Raw genomic sequence first — 20,325 nt, 5'->3', positions numbered from 1 at the left:
AGCTGGCTCCAATCTAGCAGGTACACATCACCAAAAGCAGCCATACAAGACATTAAGAAAGAGGTATAAGCAGATGCTAGAGTTCAGAAGGTTTTGTTAAAGAACAAATGTCCCCAAAAAATGGGGTTCAAGAAATCCACAGAATATTTAGACGACTAGGTGTTCTTATGAACAGCTATAGTCTATGTCATGTAATACTCCTTCAGTATCATGAAACAACAGTTCTTGCCCTGTAGTAGGTAAATAATAAAGCACATTATACAGACATAGATTAAGCTAGGGATCAAACAAATTGAGGTCATGACTAACGCATGCTAAAATAGAGTGAACGTGCAGATCTGTTTTCAGCACATGCCTAACCCATTAGAAAGAGTTATCTCATCAAATTTCTGTTTAGCCAGAAACTACAATACATACCCCATCTGCAGGCAGACAGCTGAGAGAGGTCCCGTAGATAAAGTCTCATATGTATCTGTGTTATGAAGTCCGATACAAAAAATCCCACAAGACTAACTCTACAGCTTGGGAACCAAGAGTGGAAAGGGAGAGCCAAAGAGATAGTTATAGAATGTGTTCTGATTTGTCACAGTGAGACAAGGCTCAACTCAATCACTTCACTCAGTACGAGTGGATGTGTGCTCAAATACAGACGTTCCCTTGGTTGGAAAATGTTGGTGTGCAAGACTGAAAAGTGAGTTAACATCAAGTTTCTTGTGAAACTCAAGAAATTCATGATAGAAACTATTGTCTGAGGCTTACAGTGCAGAGATACCAAAGATAAAGTTGGTGCTCAAAGGAACCCATTTTTTATTGGTAGATGTGAAAGCAAAAATTACAGACATCCTCAATAGCCTTTCAGAAAATGATCTGTGGAATTGCTTTGAACGTTGGCAGCATCATACGCAGCTGTGTGCTGACTCAGCATGGAACTGTTTTGAAGGTGATCATAGTTGATTTTCTTAATTTGTTAAATAAAAAGTTACAGGCACAGTCTCACGGTCTTCTGTTTCAGACTTCGTATTCAAAAAATGTTAAGACAAACAGCTACTATTTCTGTGAATTACAGCTGCCATTTCTCTACAGCTGCATGAATACCAGGTACACAGAAATAAGCCCCAAAGCTCAGTACTGACTAATAGTCAGGTCTACTGAAAGATTTATATTAATTTACTTATTGCACTTATTTGCATTCTCTCCAGCTGTCAACATATTGCAGCAATTCTGATGTGGCTGTGATTTAGATTTGTGGGAATTACTCATAGAAGTAATCTATCTCTAGACACCAACAAGGAAAACCAAGACTTACTAAAACCTAGATTATTTTTACCAACAGTTTCAGCAACTTATGCAACCCTATGGAACCTGCACATACCCTACATGGTCAGAATTCATTGTGGCACCTTCTCTGCCCCGTCCTTGGGAACTAATGCACGACTAATATGCTCAGGAAGGGAGACAGCTTAGTACTTGTAACAGAAGTTAGTTAGCATTGCTGCGATGTCACAGAGAAGGAACCCAAAGCAGGGGGAATGAAGAAACACATCTGTTCTGTTGCCAGAGTTCAGAACACAATGAGAACCCTGAGACCCGTACTCTACACTGCTTTAATTATGAGGCCACATAAAGCAGGTATATATGATCGTATGGAGCACGGTGAAGAGCAAATTTTCCCTGACTCTATGGAGGAAACACATGTATTGTCTCACTAGCTGCAAATGTGTTAACCAAGTTTACAATCTCCACACAAAAAAAAAAAAACTTTTAAAAAAAATAATCAACAAGAAATTATCAAAAATGTAAATGTCTAGCTTTTTAGGCTATACCATGTACTTTCTCATCTGCTTTGTCTGGTTTGCCTCTAGCACGCTAGGAATATTCTGTCCCAACATAAATAGAACTTACTTTCATTTGCAGCAAGTATTACAAAATCAGTTCTTAATGGAAGTCTTCTTACAGCATTAACTGCCATGGAAATGAATAAGAGTGTATTTGTCTAAAACAGCACAAAAGACTAGAACATTCCAGTAGATACTTATTACAGCCTCAGATACAATCCTGCTAATAGAAAAGGCAGCTTATTGTAAAACCGATTGGTTTTTTAGAATATTTACCAACCAAGATCTCGCTAAAAGGAGGTCAAGAGTCCTGTTAACTAAGGAAAACTTTCAGTTTAAACTGTTTAAGGGCAGAAAGCATTCAAGCATCAAGAAGACCTACGCTTAGGAGACTGCTGAGTGATCAACTTAGAGCAAAGATTCAACATCACAATTAAAATACAATAATGGCATTACTAACATCTATTGTTTCATGTAATGCTTGTCTTTGCATATAACCTTATTCATCACACACAACTAGCTCCATTGCAACCTGCAATACAACTCCACAAAATCCCAAAGCTATACTTACACTGAGCATCAGGGTCATCCTCTAACTAAAATCCAAAGCCTCCAGTTCAAATTCCTTATCTTGAGTTCAAAGACAGGAAGTTGGATAAAATAGCCCTAAAACAGAACATCAGCTCAGGTTCTTGATCTTAACCCTGATCCCTCCCTAATTTCTTAACTTCTTCTACCATATGGCCCAGACAACTAAGCTGCAAAATCTACAAATTCAGTCCTTGACTTCCTCCTGTTCTGCAATTCCTTTTGCTGTTGTTTTTATATAAAGTCCAAGGTTCTGTTTTGCTTACATTCACACCTCAGAGCTTTGGCCACAACATAGAGTGGAGATGGTACCCTAACTGGTTGATACCAATGGTAACCTACCAGGTTGGAAAGAACTCACTGGATCATCGAGTCCCTTAAACCATGTCCCTAAGCACTTCATCAACCCGTTCCTTAAACACTTCCAGGGAAGGTGACTCAACCAACTCCCTGGGCAGCCTGTTCCAGTGCCCAATGACTCTTTCTGTGAAGAATTTTTTTCTGATATCCAACCTGAACCTCCCCTGGCGGAGCTTCAGGCCATTCCCCCTTGTCCTGTCCTCAGTCACTTGGGGAGAAGAGGCCAGCTCCCTCCTCTCCACAACCTCCTTTCAGGTAGTTGTAGAGAGTAATAAGGTCTCCCCTCAGCCTCCTCTTCTTTAGGCTAAACAAGCCCAGCTCTCTCAGACCTTTAAAGGTCATCTGTTCAACTTCCAACCTTGCAGTGAGCAGAGGCATCCTCAACTAGATGAGGTTGCTCTGAGCCCCATCCAACCTGACCTTCAGTGTTCCCAGTGATGGGGCATCCACAGCCACTCTGAGCAACCTGTTCTAGTGTTTCACCACCCTTATGGTAAAAACGTTCTTCCTTATATCTAGTCTGAATCTGCCCTCTTTTTGTTTAACACCGTTACCTGTTGTCCTATGGCTATATACCCCGTTAAAAAGTCTGCCCCCATCTTTCTTATAAGGCCCCTTTAACTACTGGAAGGCCCCAATAAAGTTTCCCCAGGGACTTCTTCAAGCTAAACAACCCCAACTCTCTCAGCCTTTCCTCACAGGGGAGGTGCTCCATCCCTCTGATACTTTTTATGGTCCTACATTCTTATGATGATTTTTGAGTCCTGCTCCAATGGGTCCACATCTTTCCTGTGTTCAGGACTCCAGAGCTGGACGCAGTGCTCAAGGTGGGGTCTCACCAGAGCAGAGTAGAGGGACAGGACTACTTCCCTCGACTTGCTGACCATGCTTCCTTTGACTCGGCCCAGGATACAGTTGACTTTCTGGACTGCAAGCAGATATCACTTGCTCATGTCCAATTTTTCATCCACTAGTGCCCCCAAGTCCTTCTCCTCAGGGCATTTTGGTGAACATGGTGGGGGGCTGATCCTGTGTCTTAAGAGATATGTAGGTTTGCTAAGAGACTTTCCCTCTGTCATTTCTTTCCTTCTCGCTTTGTTTTCCCCTCTGCATTCAACCCATGACTGTACAGATAGAAGGGAGGATAGGAGTGTGCTGTCCTGCTGAGTAAAAATAGCCACAGCAGCAACTTGGAGCTCTTTTTTGACACCTGCCTCTAGAGGAAGAAGGGGTTGTAGCATTGCTAGTTTGGACGCTGTGGTATATGGCATACACGTACCATACATGGCTTGCCAAAAGTGCCAGATTGTGTGGTTAATGGAGTTATGTTCTCAGTCTCCTACAAGACTTGACATACATTGCAACTGTAGAATTTTTTAGTTAATTATGCATTTCAAATGGGTTTGATAATATTTTAATTGTTGGGAAGTGGAGAGAGGATGGTTTTGGAGTGTAGAAAAAGGTAATAAATTTAAAACTTAAAGCTGCTTTATGCAGGAAACTTTTACTTGGGATATAGTTCTAAAAAATCCTTTACTCCTAATCCTAGTTTTAGTATTTTTACCGTTTTAGTCACTGTAATTAATTTTTTTTTTGCTGGTAAAGAATATCTGCCACGATGCATATTTCTTTTTCTTCCAGGTCCAGCAGCACTAGTATATTGCTCATATATGTATCCAGTTTGTGGTTACACCTTAAGCTGGAGGGGGGAAAAAATGCTCATTTCCTTTCCTGGTGTTAGAGTGACAGGGAAAAGATCAAATGCGAGAGGTAGGAATGGCTATGTCTTAGAATCATAGAATCATAGAATTACCAGGTTGGAAAGGACTCACTGGATCATCGAGTCCCTTAAACCATGTTCCTAAGCAATTCATCAACCCGTTCCTTAAACACCTCCAGGGAAGGCAACTCAACCACCTCCCTGGGCAGCCTGTTCCAGTGCCCAATGACTCTTTCTGTGAAGAATTTTTTTCTGATATCCAGCCTGAACCTCCCCTGGCGGAGCTTCAGGCCATTCCCTCAGTCACTTGGAAGAAGAGGCCAGCTCCCTCCCCTCCACAACCTCCTTTCAGGTAGTTGTAGAGAGTAATAAGGTCTCCCCTCAGCCTCCTCTTCTCCAGGCTAAACAAGCCCAGCTCTCTCAGCCGCTCCTCATAAGACTTGTTCTCCAGTCCCCTCACCATCTTCGTTGCTCTTCTCTGAACACGCTCCAGAGCCTCAACACCCTTCTTGTGGTGAGGGGCCCAGAACTGAACACAGTACTCAAGGTGCGGTCTCACCAGTGCTGAGTATAGAGGGAGAATCACCTCCCTGGACCTGCTGGTCACACCGTTTCTGATACAAGCCAAGATGCCAGTGGCCTTCTTGGCCACCTGGGCACACTGCTGGCTCATGTTCAGTCAGCTGTCAACCAACACCCCCAGGGCCTTTTCTTCCGTGCAGCTCTCCAGCCACTCTTCCCCCAGGCTGTAGCACTGCATAGGGTTGTTGTGCCCCAAGTGCAGGACCCGGCATTTGGTCTTGTTGAACCTCATGCCATTGGCCTCAGCCCAGCGGTCCAGCCTGTTCAGATCCCTTTGCAGAGCCTCCCTACCCTCCAGCAGATCCACACTTCCACCCAGCTTAGTGTCATCCGCAAACTTGCTGAGGGTGCACTCAATGCCTTCATCCAGGTCATTGATAAAAGACATTGAACAGGGCTGGACCCAGTACCGAGCCCTGAGGAACCCCACTTGTGACTGGCTTCCAGCTGGAGTTAACTCCATTTACCATCACTCTCTGGGCCCGGCCCAGAGATTACCTGTTCCATGACTTTCCCTGGCACTGAGGTCAGACTGACAGGCCTGTAGTTCCCCGGATCCTCCCTGCAACCCTTCTTGTAGATGGGCACAACATTAGCCAGCCTCCAGTCTAGTGGAACTTCCCCAGTCAGCCAGGACTGCTGGAAGATGATGGAAAGGGGTTTGGAAAGGACATCCGCCAGCTCCTTCAATACTCTTGGGTGGATCCCATACAGCCCCATAGACTTGTGGGTGTCTAGCTGGGCAAACAAGTCTCTAACCGCCTCCTCTTGGATCATGGGAGCCTCATTCTGCTCCTCTAACTCCTGGGTTTGTACACAGAGGGAATAACTTTCCTTGCTATTAAAGACTGAGGCAAAGAAGGCATTAAGTACCTCAGCCTTGTCCTTATCTCCTGTCACTGTTGTTCCTTCTGCATCCAATATTCTGAATATTCTCCCTAGTCCTCCTTTTCTTGTTGATGTAATTGTAGAAAGACTTTTTATTATCTTTCACAGACTTAGCCAATTTGATTTCTAGTTGGGCCTTAGCCCTCCTGATTTTTTCCTCATTTTTTCTCACTTCCTCCCTGTAGTCCACCTAAGTCACCTGCCCCTTCCTCCAAAGCTCATAGACCTTCTTCTTCTTTTTGATGCATCTCAAGATCTCCCTGCTCAACCAAGCTGGCTTTTTCCCCTGCCGGCTCCTTTCCCTATTCTCAAACAGCAGGTCAAGGAGGGCAACCTCCCTTGTTGGTTCACTCACCAGTTGTGTGAGGAAGTTGTCTTCCACGCACTCCAGGAACCTCCTAGACTGCTTCCTTTCTGCTGAATGGTGGACCCTTGCAATGCAGTTAACACCGCCCAGAAGTTGAGATAAGTCCCATATTAAAGATTTGAAGAGTTATATGTTGTTAACATTAAGATTGCTACTTCCGTTTTAACCTCACAATAAGCTTCCTATTTTTGTGCCATTCTCTTATAAATGCATAAGCCTAAACATCTCCACACCCACATTCTCAGCTCTTCAACCTAATCAAACTACTAGCCTTCCTAAAGTAATTTCTTATATGGTCTTAAACTTGAAAGGTCACTGGCTTTCAGAAAAGGGGCATACTACAGAGAATTCTGCCCAAAGGCACACAGTAGTTTTATGTTAATTTTTTCCTCTTTTTATCTTCCATTCTCCTGCTAATCCTTCCTGCGCATCAAGTTTTGGTAAGCATGCAAGTGCTTAAGGTATAATTTTTATCAGAATTTGTTTCTGTACTGTTGGCAAAACTTATCTGCTGCACCACAAATAGTTGCCACCCAAAACTTCGTAAGACCTTCCAGCCAATCCAAGTAAAAAAGAAAGTTACTTTCCAATAAGCATGAGAGGTGCTATTTTTATGAGTTAATTGGATTCACAACATTATCAAATTGTGCAAGGCATTTGAATTTGTCTGACTGGGTCTGTTTTATTTTAGTACTTGGTCTATCTGCCCTCTGTTTTAAAAATGTTACAGAATTGCAGTTAAAGGGAATTCTCATTTATTTTCTCTCTGAAACTATTTATGCCAAATAAAACCAGCAGAGACAAAGTACAGCAGATGGAATCTTTTCCCCACATTTTTGCATAAACATTCAAGCTGAGGGAAGGGATAAACAGCTGGAGAAATGCAACATCCTCCTAATGAAATGCAATTCTTTACACAATAATCTTAAAGCTTCCTTTAAGCTTCTTTCACAGCTATCAGTAGGAACCAGAGTTAAGGATTTCTCTTCCAAGTCCTGCTCTAGGCATATTTCTCCACACGTGATGCTCAAGTGAATGAATGCTATGCATTTTACCTAGCATGTAACACAGAATGAAAATGAGCAGAGAAGACCATAGACCAGGCAAAGCTACTACAGCTCTATCTACACTGAAACCCATCTTTACTTAAAGAAAATGCAATATTTTCACAGGCTTTATGAAGAACTGCACTGCAGTACTGAACCTCAAGTTCTCTTAAAAATATATGTGCACCTAGCACTATACATAAGGGGAAGGCTAGCTAGATTGTATATCAGGATCTTCAGCAGGACACACACCAAGTAACAACAAAGGTGGTTACTGCAGTCATCCAGTGTTTCTTCTTAGCAAAACACTATTTCATGCTGCGATGAAGTTCCATATATTATTAAAGGAAGGACCTCGGAAAACACATTATCAACCAGAAAGATTATTTTCACTGCTGAAAAATGGCTGTTACCCCTTGTCATGGCTTAGCCCCAGCCCAGCTGGATTGGTAGCCAAAAGCAAGCAGTCCCAGTTCTCTCCCACCACGTATGCCCCATTGTGGGAAAGGGAAATTTAAGAAAAAGACGGTTTTAATGAAACAATAATAATAATGAAAATACTATTAATACTATTATTCATATAAACTAATATATTAAACTGCTCCCTTCCTTGGTGGCTATATCACCACAGATACTGCACAGTGGGCATGTGGAAAAGATCCCAGGCTGGACTCAGCAGCAGGAGGCAGCTGGATTCAGAAACGCACAGAACTGATCAGGGGCAAAAAGATAAGACAAGGTCCTCATTGGACATCAGCTATTGAAGAAGTGAGCTTGATCCTCATGATTCCTCAGTTTTATCTCAAGTATGACGTACATGGCATGGAATATCATGTTAGTCACCTGTGCTGTCTGCTCCTCCCTACAGGTGTAGCCCCTTTTCAACTCTTTCACCTATGACATTCCTCCAGCTTGAGAATGGCCTTGGCTTCTTCAGGAATAAGTATAAGCAACGGCCTTTCTGCATACCAATGCACTGTATTACCACTTCTAGATAAAATCATTGTCTGAAAAACATAAATTTCAGAAAATGAAGTTACTTGGATGAGGCTTAGCTGAAAAGTCAGAAAACTGATCCTAATTTAGTTCAAACTAGAACGCTATTTTATTTCTAAGAACTATTGCTGCTATGCACCTGCATAGTTATTACTACAATATCACTTATATTCAAAACTAAGTTTAGTTCTTAGTAAAGTACATTTCTCCATTCCAAAGAACCACTTCACAAAATATCACCTCTTTATAAACGCATAAATGAAGCATCTATACACAAACACCCACACCTTTTATCAGCAATAGTTCTATTAGAACTTTTCTCTTTTAAATGACACATGTTCACCTGATAACACTTAAAACTACACAAGGCAAAAGCATAAATGTAGGCAGGGAATCTCAGATCCAAGAACACTGGACAATAACAGCTGCTCTCTGCAGTAGTTAGTCATACAACTAATTTTCAGCTCCAAATAACATTCTGGATCTATCATCACTTTAGTATGAGTTGAGCACAGGTTTCCTGACTTGTAATATTACAACTGCAGAGCATGCTTACCCTCCTTTCTTCATACACTAAACATCGCAGCCTCACCCCACCCCCACCCAGACCTGACTACTAGTCTGAACTTCCATAGAACCCTTCCAAAATATTTCTGCAAAAGCCATGAGTAATGAAGATCCACTCTATGAAAGGAGATCAGAGATTGTACAGCAAGGAGGGCACTTCAAAAAAAAATCAGTAAGACCGGGGGCTTTGTGTACCAGCTATAGGTAAAAATATCAAGAGAATCAAGTGGATGCTATTGACAAAGATAGAAGTTAGATCGAAGATAAATTCAGCTAACAGAGACTTACAGGCCTGGAAAACATTGTAAAATTTAAGAGTCACAAAAAGCATCACCTCTGCTTGTGAGAATTAACTGAGAAGTTTTGCTGCAGCTGGTTTGTATGTTTTATCTGGTCATGCAAATCTGTCTTGTAACATGTAGATATTTTAGGCTAAGAGATGGTCTGTCTTAGGGCTGTGAGAATGTATCAATATGCTTAGTTGCCTTGTAAGATGCAGCTGTTGCAGGGGATAACCTGAAGGGAGTCTCCAGACACGGTTGGATAATCCAAAAAAATAATGAGCATTCTTTGAAGATTTATATGGTTCTTTGTCTAAAACTAGTATATATACCCACCGCTTTTGTCAGATGTTATACCTTTTTAGGAGGGCATCCAATTCAGCGCTGAATTGTAAAATAGAAATATTGCTTTTGCTTTGAAGACTTTGTCCTTTTCAGTATTTTACCAGTGAATGAGCATGCTCAAAGAGCTGGAGATGGTGTATGAGCTACAAAATGAGACAAAATGTTTTACTATGAGAGACTTAAAAAATTTCACCAATGTAATTTGTCAGTTGATTAAAGTTACTTGAGTGAGGTATCAAATACTTTTGTAGAGAAACTGCATCACATACTAAATGGCTATTTACTGTCAAAGACATATTAAAAAAAAAACATAGCTGAAAATTCAGGCTATGCCAATGCAAATTATAAATAAGACTTCCTCAGAGACAGACAATCAGCCACTGGAAATACTGAAGGTAATTACCAAGAATAGTTGCAAATACTTCACATCTTGACATCTGCACATTAGACTTCATTTAATACAGAAGACATGCTTAGCCTGGTGACTCTGAAAGACAGGCTTTTATCAAGTATATGTTATTGATCTCAGATAACTAACTGCAAATAACTAAAGCATGAGTCAGATTAGATTGTCTGAAGATCCTTTATGTTATTAAATTCTGCTGCTTCATTTTTTTCTGAATAATGAAGAAACCCCCTAACCTTTAAGTACAGATTTTCTTCTACTACCCACAGCTCAGCACAAAATAGGAAGGCAACACTTCCCTTGCTGAATCATCAATAAATTCTTTCACATCTATGTATGTTCAGGTACTGATTCTTCCAATAGTGAAATCTGATGAGACAGGCAGACATAGATGTTTTAAACTTACCTATAAGCAGAGCCATCGTCAGTGAAAGAACGCTTTTGTGAGCAAGACCTCTTAGCATTTGAATTTCCACTGCAAGAACTTCCTTAGCACTTATCCAACAGAACACCGTTCCTATACATCTAAGAACTTGTTCAAACTAGGTCTGCATCCCTCAGATTCAGGCAAAAACTGTTATGCCCTTGATTTTTGTTTTTTTCAAAGTTTCTCTGTGCTCATTTTGCCAAATGCTCCAATATTTCAAAACCGGCACACAGCATATTCTTGAGATTAGCCAAACTCACCATGAACTAACTTTATAATTATTTAAGACAGTTGTATGGATCCATTTTTGTCTTTTCATCTAATACACAATGCATTGAAGTTTTGGTCTGTATACTCCTGGTTTTATATCTAGGACAAGGTAAGTTCATACCACACACTCAGGATGCTGCAAGGCAGGGGAAAGATGAGGAGGAAAAGAAAAGGAGGGAAACGTAACACAACTAGCAAGAGTAAAAGCCTAGGCTTCTCCATCTGCCTTAGAGTCCTAGCACAGTGAAGAGTTCCTCTTAGCTGAAGTAAACTGAATTGACGAACCACTACATATAACAAATAACGAAAGAGAAAAACTTCCCATCTGTTTCGATGGACAGCTCATTATTACTATGAGCTGAGAAAAATGACCAGCACAAAAATCAGTCTGCTCTGCTCCATCAGCACTTGAGATAAATAGCCAGTCAGAAAAATGTCCTGAAACCTGAACAGGCCATGTAAGCCTGTCCGGCATTATGTGTGCAGAGTCTGAATAGTTAAATATCATATTCATATTGGGATATTTTACCACTAAAATCCTCTCAATGTACAGCTGCTTTCACTAGAACATCAAAGTCTTCCAATAATCAGAGTACAGTGCAATGGGAAATTTTTGCAGTACTTCTGTGTACAGGCAATTTAGGATGGGCAGGGTGATGCATTCACTAAGAAATTTCTGTCTGCTGAAGGTGTATTTGTTACTAGATATTTTCTGCATGTTTGAGCACATGAGAGAGATAAGATGATGAAAGCTAAAGTAGCTTATAGAAAACACTGAGGAAAAGAAAAATCAATGTGATTTTTCCTGTGTGACGCTTTGATTTTGAAATAAAAACTCCATTTCAAAATTTTAAAACATTACCTTAAATCTAAAGAATTGTAAAAATTAAGTTGCCTGAAGATAAAATGTTTCATATTGGGTCAACACAGATTTTATTTTATTTCAACTCTGAGCATTTAGTCAATTAGAGTACATTTAAAAAATCCCACAAACCCAAGCCATTACTCACATGTCCCAAGAGTGCTCTTTGATACCAGAACTCCTCTCATAGAAACGTGCAAGCCTTACCATCCAGTTTTACCACAATTCCCTTTGCTCTAACATATGAGAGACAATACCTACCTGCATAATGCACACACATGTACTAGTGTCTTCTCCTTAACAACAGCTGCATTTGTACCACTCAGTGTCTTGTTCTGTATTTTGGACCATTAAATTTTGGGGACCAGGACCAAGTTTTTGTTCCACGGTTAGAGTGCACCTAACACATTAGTTAAGGTCCCTAATCACGGCCAGCTCCCAGATACTATGGTAATACAAACAGTCAGCAAAGTATTTATTTTCAACTATCTGGCAGTGACAACAAAAGTACTTAAGGCGGTAGTAGTGATGCCAGTATGGCAGAGAAACACTAGAGGAGAAAATTATATACCCGTCTTTAAATCCAGTTACACATGGCATAAAAATGGTTTTGAAGAGTCCATTTCCATTTCATTTAGGCAAGGGCTGCAAGTATTATGCATGTACAAATACAAAGGACAGGACATCACTGAAGGACTACACCACGGGGAAGACTGTTCTTATTTTAGTTCATACAGTGATACAGGCTTGTGAAAAAGAGTCACATTCTCACACAGAAGACTTATGTAATCAAAGCATGCAAAGTAAGAAAAATGTCTGGAACTATTTTAGTTTGCATCTTAGCTTATCATCTGAGAGCAAATGATCAAGATTAAACATTATACTGTTTATTCTCTAAAACATTCTGATATATATTAAGTAAAATTAGTTGCCTCTACCTATAATCAGAATACAGTAATCTTAACATAAAATGACAGAACCGCCTGGCCCTGCCTGCCTCCCTCAGTAAAAGAGCTTGCTTTCTTTCTTTTCTTTAATATTAAGCTCAATGCACAAGAAGCAAAAACATCTTCTATCATACAGCTGCCTTCAGAAAGTAACGAGAATGAATATAACTACTATAAAAATAAAATTAAAAGACATTATTTTTTCACACATTCACATTTTAAATTGGGCACAGAAACAACAACTTGCTGGATGTATATTTCCATTTATAAAGATCTTTCCGTACATTTACAAGAGTCAAGTGCAGGTACTGCAGGAGATTCCTATGCGAACTTTATCAGCTATTTGATCCTTGCATAGCATGCTGTCTAAGTTTTAAATTGTACTACAATTTAACACCGGTGTCCTAGTTTCAGCTGGGATAAAAGTTAATTTTCTCCCTAGTAGTTGCATATAGTGCTGTGTTTTGGCTTTAGTATGAAAATAATGTTGATAACATACCTATGTTTTTAGTTGTTGCCAAGGAATACTTAACTAAGTCAAGGACTTTTCAACTTTGCATGCTCTACTGGAGAGTAGGTGTACAAGCTGGGAGGGAACATAACCACAACAGCTGACCCAAACTAACCGAAGGGATATTCCATCCTATACGACATCATGCTAAGTATATAACTGGGAGGAAGAATTGGCTAGGGGTAGAATAGCTGCTCGGATATAGGCTGGGCATCAGTCATTTGATGGGTGGTGAGCAGTTGCACGGGGCGTCAAATTGGTTTGTATAGTCTTTAATCATTATTACGAGTATTATTTTCTCTCCTGTTCTTGTCTTATTAAACTGTTTTTATCTCAACTCACAAACTCTATTGTTTTTTCCCCCCCCCCCTTGATTTTTACCCCCATCAGGGACAGGAGTGAGCCAGCGGCTGCTTGGTGTTTGGCTGCCTGCCAGGTTAAACCACAACAACTGGACACACACCTCAGCAGTTACAAATGATGGACTATGTAAGGGCATATGACTGTGACCCAGAGGTACAAAAGCATTCAAAACAGAATTTTATTTTGGTTTTGAGAAGGACAAGGTTGGAGTTGGAGTAGGGCCTATAAAAAACATAATTTGAAAAAGAAGTGGTTCATCACTAAAGGATTAAAAAAATGTCCACTGTCATGCTATTTTAAGCCTGAGACTATGAAAGTTGATAGGTATCTGTTTTCTACCGGAGCTTTCACAGAACTGGGGGGGGGACCTCAAACCTTACTCTTTCACTATCATGCTTATACTTGCCAATCTTCTAAAGCATGCTATTTAATGACAGTGCTTGAGAAACAGTGTGAAGAGTCAGTAAAAGTCAGTCTCGTATCAAGTGTTCCATTTCAGGATCGGGGTTGGTTTTGCCCCTCCTTTTCTTTTTCAAATATATATATGCAGTTATGCAATCCTCTGTAACATCCGAAAGAATTTTCCCCCCCCAACTCTGCTCATACATACCCTGAAAAACATGCACAGGGAAACTCCTTGTCAGCAGCATCAGGCTTCCCGCGCTGCCCGCGCTCGAGGCACCCACTGCTCACACGCGCGTTCCGCACCTGCAGCGCACTCCGGGCTCCCGGGAAGCGTTTCACCCCGGCACAAGAACCGTTACCCAGGATCGAAGAAATACTTGCAACCGCTCCTGATCTGGGGTGGGAGGTGCATTCCTTTGCAAACTAGTTAGCCAAACTCGCAGGTTAATTCACGGGATTTTGTCTCGTCCTGTTTTTTCCTCCCTAGAGTCTGCGGGCGTCACGCTGCAGTGCCCGGTCTCCCACGCCTGATGCCGGTTTTATGGAAGAACCCATACAGGCGCGGTTCTCAGAGAAAAAGCCCCTTCAGTTAACACTTAGGCATTAAAAAAAAAACAACAAACAAAAGAAGAAAATAGTCTTTACCCATTCATCTCCAATGAGGGGGCCGCGCGCGGCGGATCCCCCGCAGAAAGAGCCAAGCCGCACCCCCACCTGCCGCAGCCCCTTCCGAGAGGCAGGCAAGGGCAGCCCCTCTCCCCGTCGGGGCTCTCGCGGGGCGCAGGAGGGACGCGGAGAAATAGCAGGGACGCCGAGGGGTTAATCCTGCAGGGAAGCCGCCGCCGCAGCCCCCGCCGCGTTACATAAGGGCAGCGCACCCGCCCCCTCCCCTGCTCTCTCGGTCCCCAGACCGGCCGCCGCGGGACCATCGCACGCACACTCGACTCCCAAAGCAGAGCAGCTCGTCCCGCCCGCCCCGTGCGAGCTGCCCACTCACCGGCGGCTCCCGGGTCCCAACCTGCCGCTCGCCCGCCTTCCGCACTGTCGGGCGGCCGTCCCCAGCCGGCGCAGCGGCTCCGCAGGCACCACCCTCTGCGCCCAGGCACTAGTGACCGCCCGGCCCCGCCCACCACTCTCCCCCATAGGCGAGGCGGGGCGGCCGCTCCCGCCCCCCGCAGCCCGCGGCAGTGAATTAGCTCAGGGGTAGCGGAGGGTTTCGCTGCCTTAAATGGCTGCTCGCGAGCGGCGGCTCCTCTGCCTGCTCCTCCCTGTTTGCTGCCTGGTGCTCGGCAGGGGCAAGGGCAGGGGGAGGCGAGGCGAGGCGAGGCGAGGCGAGGCGGCAGCTCCTTGACTCCTTCCCTCTCTGAGGCTCTGGGGGCGCGAGGCAGCGACTCGCGGGGTCGCTGGGAAGAGCCAGGGCCGGGTTCAGCAGCCTCCGCCATCTCGAGCATCCTATTGCACCTTCCCGAGGCAAAAGCGATACAAGAAGTAGTTACTATTACAAAAAGTGGAATATTTTGATTTAAGCTAAAGGACAGTTAACTTTCATCAAAGCAATTGTGTTTTTTGAAAGTTGGACAGAATATCCCTGTGAAAGCATGTTTTCTTTAAAGCAGGGGTTCTTTCCCCCAGACACTGTTCATTCTTCGAAGATGATAACGCTTTGTTTGCAGTGTGATCTGTGCTGAAGAATTCTCATCGTCTCTAATCGCCTCTGGAGTTTTTGTCTTATCTGAAAAGGCCAGGTCAGGCAGAGCTGAAGCCAACTCCAAATTAGCAAGAGTTTTGACTGTTGCAAAGTTTCATGATATTAATGTTAGATCTTGGAAAGTAATAGATTATGCATAAGATTTCTGGGAAAATTTATACATAGACACATAAGTGGGAAATACATCCCATAAACAGCTTTTGTCTTGTTGCACACGATTGATGGAGATCACTCTTTGTGTTGCCTAGGCCTGAAAAAGGATGCTTTGTTTCCTAAAACTCCAAAAAGAGTCTTAGAGAGTTTTATTTGCCAGTATTTTCGGTATCAGAAGCAGAGAACAAGGGGTGCCACAGTCCTTTGTGTCATACTGGGCTCTGGCAGGCTTGGGTCCAGATTATTGCTCTGCTGTGCTTTAAGCTGTGGTTGACATAAAGTAGATGAAAATCATGTAAAAGACTGGTCTGTGCAGCATGCATTCGGTAAAACCTTGCATTCCCTCAGTCTGCTACTTCAGAGAACTTCATAGAACGATTTGGGTTGTAAGGGACCTTAAAGATCATCCAGCTCCACCCCCTTCTGCCATGGGCAGGGACACCTCCGACATGATCAGGCTGCCCAAGGCCCCATCCAGCCTGGCCTTGGACACCTCCAGGGATGGGGCATCCACAGCTTCCCTGGGCAACCTATGCCAGTGTCTCACCGCCCCCATCATGAAGAATCTCTTCCTAACATCTAGTCTAAGTCTTCCCCTCTCTAATTTAAAGCCATTGCCCCCTGTCCTATCAATACGTGTCCTTATAAAAAGTCCCTCCCTAGGCAGACTCCCTCCCCTCTGCCTCTTGCCTAGGTCTGGCATAGTGGAGAGGTGCAGCGGCTAACCTCATCTGGAGCCATCTCATCAAAAATCTTAGGGTACTGAGAGAGTTCAAGAGTCAGCAGAAATGTGATGACGTGTTATTCATCCTCATTCATGAATTTATGACCAGACTCCAATGACCCAGCAAAGGTTGGTGGACCAGGACTTGATATCTGCTGTGCTGGAATGAAGTTAAAACCTGCAGAAGTGAGGGAGAAATGCAAAAAGATCTAGTTAGTGTGCAGTAGAATCTCAGTTTTTCGAAAGCAGGATAGATATGTCACTAATTTTTTAAAATACTCTTATGCCTATACTTGCCTTAAGATACACAAACCAAGATAATGTATTTTTTTCCTTCGCTGTACAGACACAGAAAATCTACCCTTTATGAAGTCTGAGCTGGCATGAGGCTCAGCAAGAGTCCCTGCCATACAGCTGAGAAGCAGATTAAGACAGGTACAGCTTTAAGTCAGAGCCTAGTTTAGAAGGGAATAATGAATGCAATGTAGATTAACTTGAAACAATGTATGGTAAATAGCCCAGTAATGACTATTGTCCTACTGTTTAATGTGGGGCTGGTCGTATATTATTTTGAAGTATTTCCCCCATTGAATACTGTTTAGAGGATAATTTTCTGTTTCTCTAATACTATTTTCTTTCACAAACCATGCCATCAATCTTAGAAAACATGCAGAATCAGAATTACCCGAATTTGATTCTGTGATAAAAATCAGAAAAAAAAAATCACAATTCATCTGTGCTTTATTTAAAAAAAAAAAAATGAGGGAAAGAGAGGAGAGAGAGAAAGAAGCAAACGTCATAGAATCATAGAATAGTTTGGGTTGGAAGGGACTTCTAAAGGTCATCTAGTCTACCCCCCTGCGGTGAGCAGGGACACCTTCAACTATATGAGGTTGCTCAGAGCCCCATAGAACCTGACCTTCAATGTTCTGAGTGATGGGGCATCTACAGTCTCTCTGGGCAACTTGTTCCAGTGTTTCACCACCCTCATCATAACAAATTTCTTCCTTATATCTAGTCTGAATCTACTCTCTTTTACTTTAAAACCATTACCTCTTGTCTTAAAACTACAGGCCCTATTAAAAAGTCTGTCTTCATCTTTCCAATAAGGCCCTCTTTAAGTACTGAAATGCTGCAATGTCTTCCCAGAGACTTCTCCAGGATAACCCCATGGAAGAGCACTAATTGGTAGTAGTCCAACAGCTGTATCAGGCTAGGAAGTTTCCTATTAATGTCCTTAAGCTGGGCCCCAGGAAGGCAGCAGAGCTCCCTAAAAGGATGGTCTCCCTAAAAGGATGGTCTGCCTAGCCTATTAGACCCTCTGTTCCCTTCAGAAGGGAGTTGCCTACAACTATAATTCATCTTTTCTTCCTCATGGTGGTGGTTATGATACAACGGGTAGGCCTTTCCATCCTTGTACGTGGACCATCAGCCTCATCATCCGTTGACTGACCTTCCAAGTCCAGAGGATCATACCTGTTGTATTGAGGAACCTGGGAAGGTGAGGTAGGCAAGGAGCAGGTTTGCATGCTGCCTCAGTGTAGGTTTGCCTCCATTCACTCCTTTTAGTTACTGTTTTCTGCCTGGTGAAGGGAGGATACAGGATTCCATTGATTGTTTTACTTTTCTTGTGGATGTTCCTGTTTCTGTTTCACGGAGGGCAGAGTATGAGATCCCTGATCTCCCCCACTGCTGTACTCTGGACATATGAGCCCCCCAGACCTGCAATCACACTCCAGATGCTGGTGCACACACATTATGGATCTGCTGGTACTCCTATTGCTGATCTCCTCTACTGCTGAACCCCGGACATATGAACCCCCAAGACCTGCAACTCCATTCCAATTGCTGATTCAGATCTCACTAAAAAATGCACTCACTATGGATCTCTGAGTAGTTAGGTTTAGACATGCAATTCATATAGTAACTGATTGTGAATCACAGGTCTCCCCAGTAACTGGCACCTGGGCATGCTGGTCTCCAGACCGCACAGTCCCACCCCAGCTGCTGTTACAGATTTCCTTGCACACAGCAGCACATAAATAAGCACACTGTGGATCCCTCCAGTAACTGGCCGCACAGTACCCAGTAGCTTTAGACATACAGACCATCCAGCCTGGATTCTTGTTCTCCCCGGTTGCCTCCCACACAGAAGCACAAACACACGCAGTCTCTCAGCTGACCTTCAGATCTTACCAGCCTCTCCATCAGCTGGTATAGACCTCCTGGTCCTTTTGGAAGCCAGCTTCTCCAGTTGCCTCATTCGCAGAGACACACCTTGTTCCCAGGCCTCTTAACCTCCCTTCTGCCTAGTTTGGCTTGATATTTATACTTGTACTTGGTCCAGTTTCTTGCACTACAGACGCATATGACCCCCTGACCCATGCTGCAGTTGTTATTTTCACTCTGTTCAGTCTCTCCAGTTGATGACACTGTAGATATGCAGGCCCTATAATTCATAGGTCTGACTCCATTTGCTGGCATTTAGACACTCATATGATCACATCCACACCGAGCACAGCCCCCTCATCCAGGGAAACAGTTAGAAACGGAATTTAAGAACAAGGCAGGTGATGACCAGGTGAAAGGTGTGGCCAGACAAGCATACTGACCAGCAAACTATTTACACATGAGCATTCCCTTTTGTCCTTTCAGCCCTCTGTTTATCCATATTTGTTCCTCTTCAAGCCACCATGATCCCTCTCTTTCTCTATCTTTGGTTTATCCTCTAAACTTGTGGTGAGAAATCTTGTGCAATTCCAAGATTCCCTGAATGTCAGAGGGGGTTCAGACTTGATATTAGGAAACATTTCTTTACCAAAAGTATGCTCAAACCCTGGAACAGACTTTCTAGAGAGACGATTGATACGCCATACCTGTCAGTTTTTAAGAAGCCTTTGAATAATGCCCTTGATAACATGCTTTTGGTCAGCTCTGTAGTGGTCTAGACAGTTAGACTACATGATTGTTATAGATGCCTTCCAATTCTCCTTTCTCGTCTCCCTTTCCTTCTCCCTCTCCTCTTCTCCTCCTTCCCTGTTCCTGTGCATCCCATCCTATACCCCTGGGCAGTAGCCCCCTACTTCAGCCTGTAAGTTGGTCTGGAGACCCTTTCCAGACTGATGTACATCAGTTCTATTGTGACAGTCCTGAGGGGCACTGGAGATGAGGATCTGTTTCTCTGAGTGCCCCATAGGGCTGGAGGTTCCTTCCTTGCCATTGTTGCTCTGTGCTACGTTTAGTGTATGGAAATGAGCTTTTTATCAGATAACCTAAAACCGCTTAGTTTCTGGTTACACTTTGAAGGCCCTCAGTCCTCAAATAGAGAGGGACTTAGAGACTGAATTTAGCAGTTAAATCTAGCAGTTTATTTTAACTAAATTTATACATTCAGTTCTTAGTCCTGAATGCATACTGTTGAAAATGTGCCGTGTTTTGGTAAAGAGAAGTGATTCACAAAAAGAAATCAAAGTTACCTCAGGGCAAGCATGTTCTGCCAACCTAATCCTTGCTGGCCTCCATTCCATCCTTCATTTCACATTCTGCCAGGCATCTCACCCTCCAGGGGCCAGGGTGGGGCTGAGGGAAAAGGTTAGTTTCTTTATTTTGTTCTTCAACTGAGGTTTATTGTTCAAGACACTTGTCTTTTACACCTCCCAGACTAATTTCTGTAAAAATGTAGTGTAAAATCACAACATACATTTTAGGGCTATTTCTGTTTGCTTTCGGTGGCAAGATTTTGGTAGCAGAGGGAGCTACAAATCCCAAACTAGGGAGGATAGTTTCTGTGAGAAGCTGCCAGAAGCTGCCCCCATGTCAGACAGAGCCAGTTCCAGCTGGATCCAAGATGGACCCACACAGTAGTGATGGGATATTTACCATCAAGGGGTAAAAAATGCTGCACAAGAGCAGCAGCCAGGAGAGAGAAGTCTTCTTTGAAAATATGACCAATGAAATATCATTCTCACTTACTC

At 42.9% G+C, this 20,325-nt stretch overlaps 1 protein-coding gene across 6 annotated transcripts in view; it reads right to left on the bottom strand.

Moving 5' to 3' along the window:
* The window catches only part of TPPP (tubulin polymerization promoting protein), a 70,911-nt gene extending 56,013 nt beyond the window's left edge, over window positions 1-14,898 (bottom strand). The window contains exons 1-2 of one of the 6 annotated variants that reach the window (XM_054059404.1): window positions 14,764-14,840; window positions 9,588-9,718 (exon numbers count right to left, since the gene is read on the bottom strand). The gene's annotated coding sequence lies outside the window, so the exon portion shown is untranslated. Of the gene's footprint in view, window positions 1-9,587; window positions 13,952-13,971; window positions 14,360-14,763 lie in introns of those variants that run through there. The other 5 variants (XM_054059402.1, XM_054059403.1, XM_054059400.1 and 2 more) reach the window with 5 other exon arrangements.
* Between the last annotated feature and the right edge of the window lie 5,427 nt (window positions 14,899-20,325).

Source organism: Cuculus canorus, chromosome 2 (assembly GCF_017976375.1).
Source record: "Cuculus canorus isolate bCucCan1 chromosome 2, bCucCan1.pri, whole genome shotgun sequence".
NCBI classification, from domain to species: domain Eukaryota; kingdom Metazoa; phylum Chordata; class Aves; order Cuculiformes; family Cuculidae; genus Cuculus; species Cuculus canorus.
The sequence above is the reverse complement of the archived record's forward strand: the minus strand, read 5'-3'. Positions and strand labels throughout refer to the sequence as shown.